At 47.7% G+C, this 12,715-nt stretch overlaps 1 protein-coding gene across 1 annotated transcript in view; it reads left to right on the top strand.

Moving 5' to 3' along the window:
* NGF (nerve growth factor (beta polypeptide)) overlaps positions 1-12,715 on the top strand; it is a 55,985-nt gene that overhangs the window by 31,464 nt on the left and 11,806 nt on the right. The window contains exon 2 of the mRNA XM_015563535.1: positions 9,712-9,835. The gene's annotated coding sequence lies outside the window, so the exon portion shown is untranslated. The remainder of the gene's footprint in view (positions 1-9,711; positions 9,836-12,715) is intronic.

The following is a 12,715-nucleotide window of genomic DNA, read 5'->3' as shown; positions in this document are numbered from 1 at the left end:
AAAATAAAAAGAATGGTTTCTGGATATACTGTAATAGAATATACAGGAGAGCAATGCTTTCGTGAGTAGATCCAGTTCAATTGGGCATTATATGGACCTAAACCATTCATCTACCTACTCGGGAAGCAACTAAGTGACCCCCAGTCTTGCTGATTCTATTGACAGCCTAGAGGAGGTCTTGGGGAACAGTGGTCAGTTCTTGGACTCCAGGAAGTTCTTTAATCCTTTGATGGTGGTGGTGGTGATGGTGATGGTAGTAATGGTGATGTTGGTATTGAAGGTGGGAGTGGTAACAGTGATGGTAAAATGGTGCAAGTGGTCATGTTGATGGTGGTAACAGGTAGTGATAGGATGGTGATGGGAGGAAGTGTGGGAGCAGATGATGGTGGTGGTGATGGTGAGGCAATGATGGGGGTGGAGGTCATAGTCATGGTGATGGAGGTGGTGTTGATGGAGATAATGCTGCCCTGCTCTACGGACCTGAACAGGACGTGTATAGATGCTGCGGTAGATTTGAGAAATGGGCAGAGAGGGGGGCACTCAAACTTACTGAGCACAGAGCATCTGGTAGGAGGGATCTTGTCCATAACTATAACACGCGCCTTTGGAGGCGATTCCTCTCTCAGGGACAGTGCAAGCCAAACAGACATGCTTTGGTAAATCTGCACTGTTCTACCTGTTGTGGGGTTTGGGGATTTTTGTTTGTTGGAATTTTTTTGTTCGTTTTGCTTGTAAATTTTTATTTATTTTTGTTTCTTATCCTAAAAAAAAGTATGAATCTATATTTTAGGAATTATGGAAAACAGGTCTGTTTCTGAATAAAAAGAAAAGTAGAAACAGTTAAAAAGAAAGCTGGGCTGCAAGTCCTGGACACAGATAGGCGGACAGGATGCAGACTAGAGAGGAGAGACCTTCCCACACAGTGAACCGAAGGCTGGCTCAGGCAGAGCTTGGAAAGAACCGAGGTCAATGCACCATCACACAGGAGGGGTGGTGCCCTGGGGGAGACCGATGGTGAGAGCTGGAGATGGCCTGGTGGCTGTGGACGAGGGAGCTGGGGCGATCAGTCAAGCCCCCTCCTTCCTGGGGACAAAGGGTGACATTCCTGATGGGCAGGATGGAGCGGGTCCCTGGAAGGCCTTGGAGGTGCAGCTCCCCCGCAGACAGAGGCCTGGTGCCAGCCACTCGGCTGGTTCACAAAGGAAGGAGTGAAACGCTAGCAAATGGTTTTCATTATCATCACGCAGCCCCACCCTCTTCTGTATGTGTGAGCTCTGCTTTCTTTCTTGCTTTTTCCCTCCTTTCAGAGGTGGTAACTAAACAATGAGGTGATTGCCATCCCAGTGGATTGCACATTACCAGCGGCTGCTGGAGCGGAGCTTGCTCCAAGGAAATTCTGGACAAGAAAAATAAGCAAGCTGGAAACAGGAAGGAGTAGGTTTTGTCCAACACCCGTGAGTGCTCTTTGGTGCCCGTGAGGACGGCGGAATGAAGGTCTACTGAGTGAAGTCTCTTAGCTCCTCGGCAGCGCACCTGTCACCCACCCAGGGGGCGCGCTCCTTCAGGGAAACTCCACATTGCCAAAGTTACCCAGGAATAGAAAGGAGCGCCACTTGTTATTTCCCAACATAATATGAAATACTGATTCACTTTGAATAAGCTGGGTGCAGCTGTGTGGAGAGTTTTCAGTCTTGTTCAGTAAACAATCATTAAGTGCCCAGTCCAGGACCGGCCCATAGATGGAAAAACACCAAAGACCTCAAGAAGTCAACCATCCAGGTGGTGCCTAAATGTGTCCCAAATCCCTGGATCGCTGAGCATAATTTGACAATGAGGACACTTTCCTGGTGTATTCCCTTGGAAGGGGCAATTACCTACGCTAAGATGCTGTTAACTCTGTAGGTCCCGGCAAGTGTTTGTGGTACCCAACTGACACTGCACTGCACCGCCGGCCCCTCCCTGTCGCCCCCAACTAGTTATAGCGAGCAGCTTCCTCTGTTTGACTGCAACAGGGCTGAAGGAAATGGATCATTTCAGAGGCAAATGTTTTAGTTTCTTACTCAACATCTTGGCTGGCAAATGATTGCAGATAATCATCCTACAGCTGCAGACAGGGCCACTGAGCATGTGCACGGCCAGCTACTGCGGCCGCAATTGGGACGCAAAGCACAGAGACAGCCAGATGGGGACACGGGGTGGACACAGGCTTCACTTCTGTTCTGCACCCAGCCGGCCAGTAACTCGCTGCCTGATGACTAGAGTAGCTAACTGTCTCTAATGATATTAAGAATAGCTAATACAGGGTGTCCCCCGAAATGTTTACCCACTTTGAATGATTATAAAGTCAGTGTTGATTAACATACAGTTCACTTGAAACATTTAAAAGAATCTACAGACAGGAATAATTTTTTCCCGATGTTTTCAAACTGATGGCTGCTCTGGTCTAGGCACTGCTGATAACGTGAAGCAGTGGAATCACAAGCATCAAGAATCATTTTGTTCAACATGTGCGTGTCCTCAATTTGTCAACTGCTGCCAGTTTTGTACTGTAAACTTTATCTTTTATGTATCCCCATAAAAAAAAGTCTAGTGGCACTTTAGGATAAATGTTCTTTGGTCAAAGCTTAGTCTGACTTCACCCATTATTTCAAATCCGTTAAACCTGAAAAGGAGTGAAAATTAAGTGAGGTATCAGCTGTTAAAGTATGTACACATTTTGGGGGACACCCTGTCTTTATGTAGCACCAACAAGGTGCCAGGCGCTGGGCTAAATGCTTATTCTATTTAATCCTCTCAATAGCCGAGGGTGGAAGGTATAGTTATTCTGATTTTTGAGTGGAGACATCGAGGCACAGAGAGGTTAAGTCACTTGCTAAAGGTCACCCAGCTGAAAACTGGTGGGGCCTCCATTGGCCCGGCTCTCAGGGGAAGCCACTGGACCGCAGAGTCATCAGTGCCCTTTCTTCACGGCTCCAACGGTCTAATTATGTAAAATAACAACTGAGATTCCAAAGTTAGTTTCTATTTCTCTGAGTCTTAAACTTCCAAACTTAACTCTTTAGAAGCAACAGGGTGAGTGGCTGATATCTATCTCTCTCTCTCTCTCTCTCTCTCTCTCTCTCTCTCTCTCTCTCTCTCTCTCTCTCCCCACCACCACTATCATGACTGAGTGGGAAAAACTTCTGCCCCATCTTTGTCTAATTGCCCACAGTGTGCCAGGTCCCTGGAGACAGATGCACTCTGTGGGCCTCTGGTGAGCTCCGGAGTGAATTTCCTAGTGCGGAGTGTTTATTCTGTTTATGTCACGGTCAAGTAAAACCTAAAGAGAGAAACACTAGAAGACTGGGAATGTTCTGAAATATGATTATGTGAGACTCCAGTGACTTTAGAAGGGACAGCAGGACTCCACCTCCCCTGACCTTTCCTCCTGAGACAGTACAAGAGCTGGTGAGACTCCCTGAGGGAAGCTTAAGGACACGCATCCAACAGCCCTTCAGGGCAGTTAACCACACCCATGACATCCCGACATTCCCTCATCCGTTGTGTATGTCCCTGTGGGGTAGGAGCCCATTGGGACTGGGATGGTTTCAAAGCCATGCACAGGGAGCAGGAGACACGGTGGCAGCTGTCACTCCAGAGTGGTGGGGAGTCAGAAGGTATCTGACGTGGCCTTGGGACTCGGTTTCCCCCCGGGGTGTTTGGGCCTGGCTACTTGTGGTCCTTGCTCTCTCGGATGCAGGCTGGTTGAGATGCACCAGTTTTTTGCAGTGACACAGAAATGCCCTCGCCTCACAGACCTTTTTAAAGGTAAAGGCGGCATTCTACTGGAATCCTTACATTCCAGTCCCATAGCTTGTCCTGCATCCCTCTTTCATTAAAGGGTGGACTGCCTGCCTTTTTTTCAAGCCCCAGAACACTTTGCCTGTTAAACCAGGATTTTTCCTGGTCTTTCTCAGGACTATGAATCTTTAGCTTGTCTGACTTTCTTAAATTACATCTGAATTGCATTATAGACTTATATGTTGTAACATTGCTTGACCCATTGCTTGGAAAACATACCACACACTGAGAGGAAGAGGTTAGCTCAAGAAGAGCTGAGGACATTTAATCCTATAAAACAAATAGAATAAAGGGTTTGGATCTGAGTTCACGTTCACTGGCAACGTTTTGTTTTCATTCATGTGCATATTCCATCCCAGGGGGTCTCCCAAGGTCTGCAGTGGGCTGGGGACCCCGATAGGTGCTGGTATTATTGGATATACACTTTGACTCCAGCCAACCTGAGAGTCCGCTTTCTTCCCCAGTACTGTCTGCTCTTAGTCCCAAATATGGAAACAACAGGCAGGGAGCGGCCGAAAGCAGAGCTGAAATGGATCTTTTTCTTGTGGTTTAAGGATCAGCCAGTTGGAACCAAGGAGATGTTTTCTTAGGGTCACAGAAAAGTTTGAAAAACTATTCGATTGCTTTTGACACTCCCATGGAGATTACAGATTTATTACTGGAATTTGCTCACTTGATGGGCTGCACTACAATGACTGTTATTTAGCAGCATATTCCTGCAAAAAAAAAAAAATGTATTTACTGCCCTCAGCTCTATAATAGAAGGTCGCTGTGTGTTTCATGTCTTATCCTCACCACGTTGATGCTGTAAGTACCCAGAGCCTTTCTGTGGTGTTGGCATTGCACCGCTCAGGAATCCGGTCAGGTACATGCCACACAGACTGGCCCACCACACACCCCAGAGTGTCATGCACATTCCTAGCAAATGCTCTTTGATTCTGCAGCTCAAGGTCAATCAACCACAATAGCTTCTTCCTTTGAGCTGCCTGACTCTCTTGGGAAATGCCAGGAAGGGTTTTGTAATTTATCCCAGAATCTCCGAGAGAGCCAAAGGACCATTCCTCTTTTAGGGAAGTGTGTGGCAAGGCCCTTTAGAGCTGTGATTATTGAAATTTCCAGTGAAAAAGAATAGTGGTTTTGCTGAACCTTAATGTCTTCCTAAGTCCTCGGTGCCAGATGCACTATTTTCCTACTCGATGTGCCAAAACCACTAAATAGTTAAAACACATCAAATCATCTCAAAATGGCCAAAATTGAATTTTTTTCTAAAAAAAAAAAAAGAGAGCTCCTACTCAGCAAACCTCACAGTCATAATCCATAATAGAAAACTTCTGATTAGGCTAAAAATTAGGAAAACAGACACGCAACGCCAAAGACTCCAAATGTTCTCTTTGTGTAGAGGCTCAGAATAAGAACTAACAGAGAGAGGAGAGAATTAAAGGGAACGGTTACGGCAATGAAAACCACAGCCACAGCACAAACAATTATGACGCCCTCCACAATGTGTTCTTAAGCTCTACATTTTTAGTGAGTTTTCCCAGCTCGCAGACCACCAGCAGGTGGAAGCCGGAGAAAGGAGCCTGCTCTTCACACCAGCGCTCTAGCACCTTCCATGTGGTGTGAGCTGCTCTTGGAACCGGCCATTACTTCTGAAGAGTCATCCAAAAGATCTTTGGGGTCAAGCATCCCCACATCTTTGGTATTAAACATATCAGCCAATAATCCTTGGGCTTAATAATAAGCTAACCATAGCTCCGACATCAAACAACATTTTAAATGGCATGCAAGGAGTAAAAAGAAAACCTTCCAATTCACAAATGTCAGTTACATCTAGACAACCAGGGGTGGGAGGACGGGTGGGGAGGGGGGGCAGCAGGGGAGATGGGGAGAGCATCCCCCAGAGAGTCTGCGAGCTATATTCTCACACCTTGTTGCCAATAATGTGACCACACCTGCACTTTACATTTGCTGAACCATGTTAATTTCTTGATAATTTCTCTTAATTACTAGCTTATCAAAGTCAATGTCAAGCGTCCCATTCACTGAACAGCAGTGGTTCTCAGCCCTGGCTTTTCCTTGGGATCACCTTGGGAGCTTTATAAATAACTGAGACCCATGTGGCCCCTCAGACCAGTTAAATCAGAATCTCTGGAGGTGGGACAGGTGTCAGGAGCTCCTAAAACTCCCCCAGATGATTCCAGCGTGTGGCAGGGTTGAAAGGCACTGCCATAGAGGGTTTGGGGTGAGGGAGGGCAGCAGAAAGTGGGAGCCAAGAGGGAGGTAGAACCTTCCACAGAGTACGGGCAGGGAGGACTCTGCAGGGGACTGACTGAAGTTAGGCTCCTGTAGCTGAGCCAATGCCCCTCCCTCCTGATAAACTACCAGCAGAGGGGCAGCTTCCTTAAACTATGTATTGATTAGATTTTGAACAACTTGCCATTAATCATCTAAGCTTCTTGGTGACAATTGACCAAAATATCACTGAGGCCTTAAGAAAGTGAAGGGGACGCTGAGACAAGCATCAACAGAGAGGACCATGCCAACAGGCTTAAATTTGGGGATGGGGCAGGGGGGTGCCTAAGAATTTGCATTTCTAACAAGTTCCTAGATATTGCTAATACTCCTACGTACACACTTTGAGAATCACTGCTGTAAAGCATGAGACCCAGGATAGGAGAGGGCTGTCCAGGTCTCGGAGAGGCACCCCAGACTTCACCGGTAACCCTTCGTGCCCTACAGGAAGGAACAGAACGTGGTCCCGAGAGGAGCTGGGATTTATTTTCATGCGTGTATAAAAGTGTGAGCGCCATCTGATGAAGTGATTACCTCATGAGAACAGACAGGGTTTTAAAAATAGAGACGCCTTTGGGTTGTTTGTTCCTAATATTTTTGCATTAGAAACTGGTAATATTTAAATCAGATTTAATTTTAGAGCCGCAACCTTTACTAGCATGAGACTAAAAACAATGGCAGTCACATCTGTGAGAATCACGTCGTGCTGCAGTGTTCTGGACAGTGGACTTCTCTCCCCAGCAGCGAGCCACCTGTGCCTGCACTGAACAAGAGAAGGCCAAAAGCATGGGAGATGCTAGCCAGGGTCTCAGATACAACACTCAGGCATGCACCAAGGCAGCGTGGCCCAGAGAACGCAGAAATAAGGGCAGGGAACCGTTTGTGGTTGGTCTATAGCTGACCCCCAGAATGGCAGGTCTGCTTAGAGGTTGTAGCGTTTTTTTTATTTATTTTGAACTTCATTCTTCTTCTCCAATCTAGATTGGAGGCCATCCTGGCATATAGTGGAATATCCAGAATATTTCTAGTCACCCTTACTTCCCTGGTTGTTCCCTAGATTAAAAGTGGAGGCTTTTTGTGAAATTGCAGCCAGTGGGTGGGCCACAGCAGTGAACTCTACAAGGTCATAGGCACCTACTTCTGTATAAGGCCCATCACATACTCCTCTCACCTCTCCCCAAACCCCCTATGAAGTCACATTGGACCTTTTGCCAGTTCTTGAATTCTGGGGCTCTGTGATGCCTTTCCTCCCCATCTTCCCTAACCAGCTCCTATTTATCCTTAAGAACCCTCCTCAGATGTTACTTCCTCTAGGAACGTATGTCTCTGGTGAGTCTGGCCAGGTAAGACTAAGTCCTCCTCCCATATCGCGCCCACTACCCATCATACTTATCGCATTGTGCTAAGTATGTGACAAGTTCCTGTGCTGGCCTTTCCTCGCCTTGAGATTATTTGCTCTTGGAGGTTAAATGTTATTTTGTATTATTGTGTCCCTAGCACCTAATACAGTAGCTGGCATGGCACCTGCAAGTTTAATGTTTAATTAATGGAATGAATGAATTTGAGTGTTTGAATGGGGGAAAGCATTCATCAAGTACCCAGTAGGGATGTGGGCTGGAAAACATTAACGCTCATCGAGTCACAGACGATCAGAGCTGGAGGGGACCTTTGCTATCACCTGTGGCAGTTCCTCATCCTATTCAAAAGTGTCATGTAATATTTTCAACAATAAAGATTTTCTTAAAAAGAAAAAAAAAAGTGTGGACTAGATCAGATCCCCTTTCCTACAAGTGATGGAACCAGACGCCATGGTGCCAGCCTTTTATCCTGGGGCGCATGACATCTGCCCTCTCCTGTGCTAAATCCAACCCAGAGGGAGTGGAAATGTTCTTTGCTGCAGAACATAACCTTCTTTGAGAGTCTCTGAGCAAGTGTTCTTCTCTAGGCCTGAACCCCAATTGAGTAGGAAGGTTTTCCTGGTTCTTCCAAAGCAAAGAGGCTGTTTTGAGCAAAGTGGGTATGGAAGAGGAATGGATGCACCCTGGTTCATGGTTCTAGCAGCAGGAGAACCACTCGGGGGGCCCTTGTAGCTCTCTGTCCTCGGCTTCTCTATGTGAGGGACTTGGGGCCACAGTGTCTTCATTGATATTTGCTTCTGTAGCACAAAATGAGAGGGGGGTGGAAGGAAGGTAACTGGTGGGGATCCACAGTGGAAAAGGACTTGAAAAAGGCCCAGGGGAAAGGAGTTTGGGGCGTTGGAAAGAGAATATAGACAGGAAAGGTAACAATGTCATCCTGTAATTGTTTTCTTTTATTAGAGCTGCCACACCCTACAACTTCTGCAGCAGACACAATAGTTTAGTCATTCATTCATTCATTTAAAAAGTGTCATGTAACTCTCCTGCTTAAATCCCTTCACTCCCTTTCCATTTCCCTTAGGACAAAACCATAGTTCCCAGCTATGTCCCTGCAGACCTGGCTCCTTCTACCTCATCCCAACTCATTTCCTAGGTCTATTTCCTACTCACTCAGCAACTTCAACTTGTTTCTACCTCAGGGCCTTGGCACTTGCTGTTCCTTTTGCTTGAAATGCTCTCTCTCTCTCTCTCTCTCTCTCTCTCTTTTATTCTCATCCTTCAGATCTCAATGTGAAGGCCACTTCCTCAGAGAACCCTTCTCTAAGCATCCTGTCTACAGTAGCCCCTCACCACTTGCCAGCTGTCATCACACTCCACGTATTTCCTTCATGGCATAAGAAGAATCTGAAGATAATCATATTTATTTACACAAGACTATAAGCTCCATGAGAGCAGAGACCTCGTCGTCTTATTCACTGCCGTGTCCCCAGCAGCTAAAATAGTGCTTGGCACATAGTAGGTGCTCAGGAAATATTGCTGACTAAATGAATAAAGCACCTATATATATGAAGTTTACACAAGTGAGAAAATAGAAACCTTCCATTGCTTCCAGGAACTCCAACCTAAAACCGGGTAGCATTTTTTTTCTCCTTGAATGATCCCCATAGCTTCTGATTCCTGGAATTTGGCTTGTGCAATGGTTCTTGAGATCCCCATCCCAGTCCTGTAGAGCTCTCTGTTATCTGCCAAGTGGTCAGGTTGCCTGGATTTTCATCAAAGCACCAATTTACTCACAAGAACCAAGATTTTTCCTTCTGTGTGTTATCTTAGGCTGGTCCAGAGCTGGGTCTACTACATCTACATGTGTGTGTACAGAATAATATCCATGTTGGTGCTGGATTAGGGGTCTGTTGGAGCAGGACTCTGGTGTGGGATTGGGAGCACCTATGCTGGGCATAAGATTAGCCAGACTGTGTCCCAGCAGAAACCAAAAGCGCTGGCACAAGAGGCCACCATAGGTCTGTTCAAGGCCAGCCCCAAGCAGTTTGGGAAGCTGGGCTCTAGCTCCTTTCTGCGCTCTGGTGCTGATAAAATCCCAAAACGCAGGGAAATGGGGTTTGTCCTGTTGGCACATCCCTCCCTTCCTGCCTGGGGCACAGCTCTCCATCTGCCTGAGAATGTGGTGAAGTGCCCATCTCATGCCAGCTCTTTCCTCCCACAGAGTCCTGGCCCGTGGTCGTGCAGTCCAGGTGGCTGGATGGCATGCTGGACCCAAGCTCAGCTCAGCGTCCGGGCCCAATAAGGGCTTTTCCAAGGAAGCAGCTTTCCGTCCTGGCCACACTGAGGTAAGCGCGGGGGGTGTCCATCTCACCGTGGTTCCTGGCTCTGGAACTGCTGGGAGGGCCGGAAATGAGCCCCAGGCTGGGGAAGGGGCATTGGATCCCACTGCCGATCATAAGGCCTACCTCCAACACATGTGACTCTCCTGGCCCATGTGGGAGAGGAAGTCCCTGTGCTCTCAGGGCTTCCAGGGACGTGCTGGGAGTCTGAGCGGCCACCACTAAAGTGACGGGACACAGGGCCTCACATAGACGCTGCACGCAGCTCCTGCTCTCTCTGTGCAGGCAGCCTTATGGGATGCGAGGTCCTTGATCACTCCCGTGCCCTTGACCATGGAGTGGAGCGAGGGGAGAGCCCAGATGTGGAGGCAGAGGCCCGGCTCTGAGTTCCTTTCCCTTCAGATATGTGCCCGTGGCCCAGTTACTCTCACCGTGTCTGCTTCCTCCTCTACAAAATGGAAATAACAAGGCCTGCATCCCCGGCTTGTTGTGATGGTTAACGAGACAGTTAAGCCCAAGAGATGATAATAAGATCTCACCTCATTCATTTTAAGATGTGTCTCTAAGAACAAGGATCAGTAGATTCTGTTTCCATTCTGCCCTTCAGTGACCAATAAACCCGCAAGTGCCCGCACGTGCCCGCGTGTTCTGGCTGCTTATTTCCACCAGGGGTATTTTAAGTGCTTTCGGATCAAGTTTACGCAAGGCCCAGAAACCTGATAAACTAGATTTTAAAATAACTAAGTATCCAAATGCTTCCTGGTATCTGGATTTGTGGCCTAAGGAGGGTAAGATGTACGGTCTGTTGAAAGGAATTTTCACTTTGATGTTGGGAGTTGAGTAAACCTAGCCCAGGACCCCAGCAATTACGACGTGTGTGGGACTTCAGGCCTCTGTCCCCTGGAAAGTGCTGAGCAAGGTCAAGGGCCCACCTGTGGAGCCTGCATAACCCCAGGTCACTTAGCCTTCAAGGCCCATTTCTCTGCCCTGTAAAATTCAACGATGGAGCTGGATGAGTGGTTCTCAAACTGTGGTCCCCAGACCAGCAGCACCAGTATCCCCTGGGAACTTGTGAGAAATGCCGATTTCCGGGCCCCACCCCAGGCCTCCCGAATCAGAAACCGGGGGAGGGGCCCAGCAGCCTGTGGTTTAACACCTTCTCCGGGTGATTCCCATGCACCGCACCTCTGGACTTGAGACCCTCTGACATCCCCTCCAGTCCCCCTGGGAAAAGCTAGCAAAGGGCTGGGTGCCTTTCTCCACCGCAGCCTTGGTCAGGGCTACCTCCCTGGGGAGCTGAGGAGCCACAGAATCCCTCACACCCCACACAGGCCCCGACCACTGCGAGTGTCTGAGTCTACAACTGAAGACAGCAGCCGCTTACATTTACAGCGGAGGCCGAGTGTAAAACAAGACATGACCCTTGACCCGCTGTCATAATGTGGCAAGTGAGATGGAGGAGGAGGAGGCTGGATTTCCTCAGCCGCAGGAATTTCCTCTCTCACTAACAGGCAGTGACCTTGGCTCACTGATGCAATCTCTGGCCTGAGCATCACTAAGAGCTCTTGGCGCTAGCCCCGGAGGCGGGAAGGCTCTACTCCCCTCTGCAACGCACCTCCGAAGGCAGGTGGCCGAGCCTCCCCGTGCCTCAGCCCTCCTATTGGGGCCAGTGGCTTAGCTCTGTCCAGAAGCTTCATCTTCTATTCAGATGAGGCCAAAACCTACGCAAAGCTCATTCACCTGATGCCAGAATGTCTCTTCTTATTGCCGGGTGTGAGGTACCCCTGGCCCAGGAAGAGACGAAAGGGTTAGGCAGCCTGTTTGTACCTGGATAAAAGGCACCGGTGGGTCCCCGCACTCTTAGTCATTTATCTTCCACTCTGGGAGGAGCAGGGCCATCAGGGAGCATTCACACATTCAGCCTATCTTCACCGCCCCCCCGCCACCCCCCTTCAGCTCACGGAGCTCCGGAGCTCCGCTTAGTGGAGCCCTGGTCAGGACTGTCATCATTTCAAAGGTTGTTATTAGAAATAATAAGATGAAAGTCCTGCCGGGTTCACTCCAACTAAGGACAGAATGTTTTTTTGTAAACTGCATTGTGCATTATATCACTGGAATAGAAAACATACTCGTTTCTTCTTCTTCTTTTTTTCTACTGATGATTTTTTTAAAGGAAGACTTTTTTAGATTAAAAAGATCATAAGGGCACACTATGGTAAATCAAATAAATATTTTTTAAAAAATAACACCTTTTCCTCTGAAACTCAGATGAGAGTATCTTCAAATCTTAATGAAACTGTCTGTCCATGATGCAAATCCCCGCCCAGAGTGCACGCCACCAGGCCCACTGCTATGTGCGAACGGTGGGCTGAGAGGGAGCGTTAGCCTGTGAGAGCTTTGCCAAGGCCGCTCAGCAGAGCTGGAAGCTTCGTGCAGGCAGACCTTGTTTTTATCACGCTTCGCTTTGCTGCGCTTCCCATATTTCGTTTTTTTCTCAGCATCGAGGCAAGACCCTCAACCAGCAAAATATTACCACTCGCTGAATGAAGGCTCAGATGGCGGTTAGCATTTTATAGCAATGAAGTCGTTTTTAATGAAGGTATTATACAGTGTATTTTCAGACACCATGCTATTGCACACTTCATGGACTACAGGAAAATGTAAACATAACTTTTATGTGCATTGGGAAACCAAAAAAATTGTGTTAATTGCCATAGCGCAATATTCGCTTTATTGTGGTCGCCTGAGACTAAACCCACAATATCTCCAAAGTGTGACTAATTGCTTAAACTCCAAGAAGGTCAGAGTTGGAAGCTACCTTAAATGTTACTGCTCACATGGAGAAGTGAAGGAGCACTGAAGGGGCTAAGAGTGGGGGGACCCACA

The sequence above is a fragment of the Myotis davidii genome, unplaced genomic scaffold (assembly GCF_000327345.1).
Source record: "Myotis davidii unplaced genomic scaffold, ASM32734v1 scaffold217, whole genome shotgun sequence".
NCBI classification, from domain to species: domain Eukaryota; kingdom Metazoa; phylum Chordata; class Mammalia; order Chiroptera; family Vespertilionidae; genus Myotis; species Myotis davidii.
The sequence above is the reverse complement of the archived record's forward strand: the minus strand, read 5'-3'. Positions and strand labels throughout refer to the sequence as shown.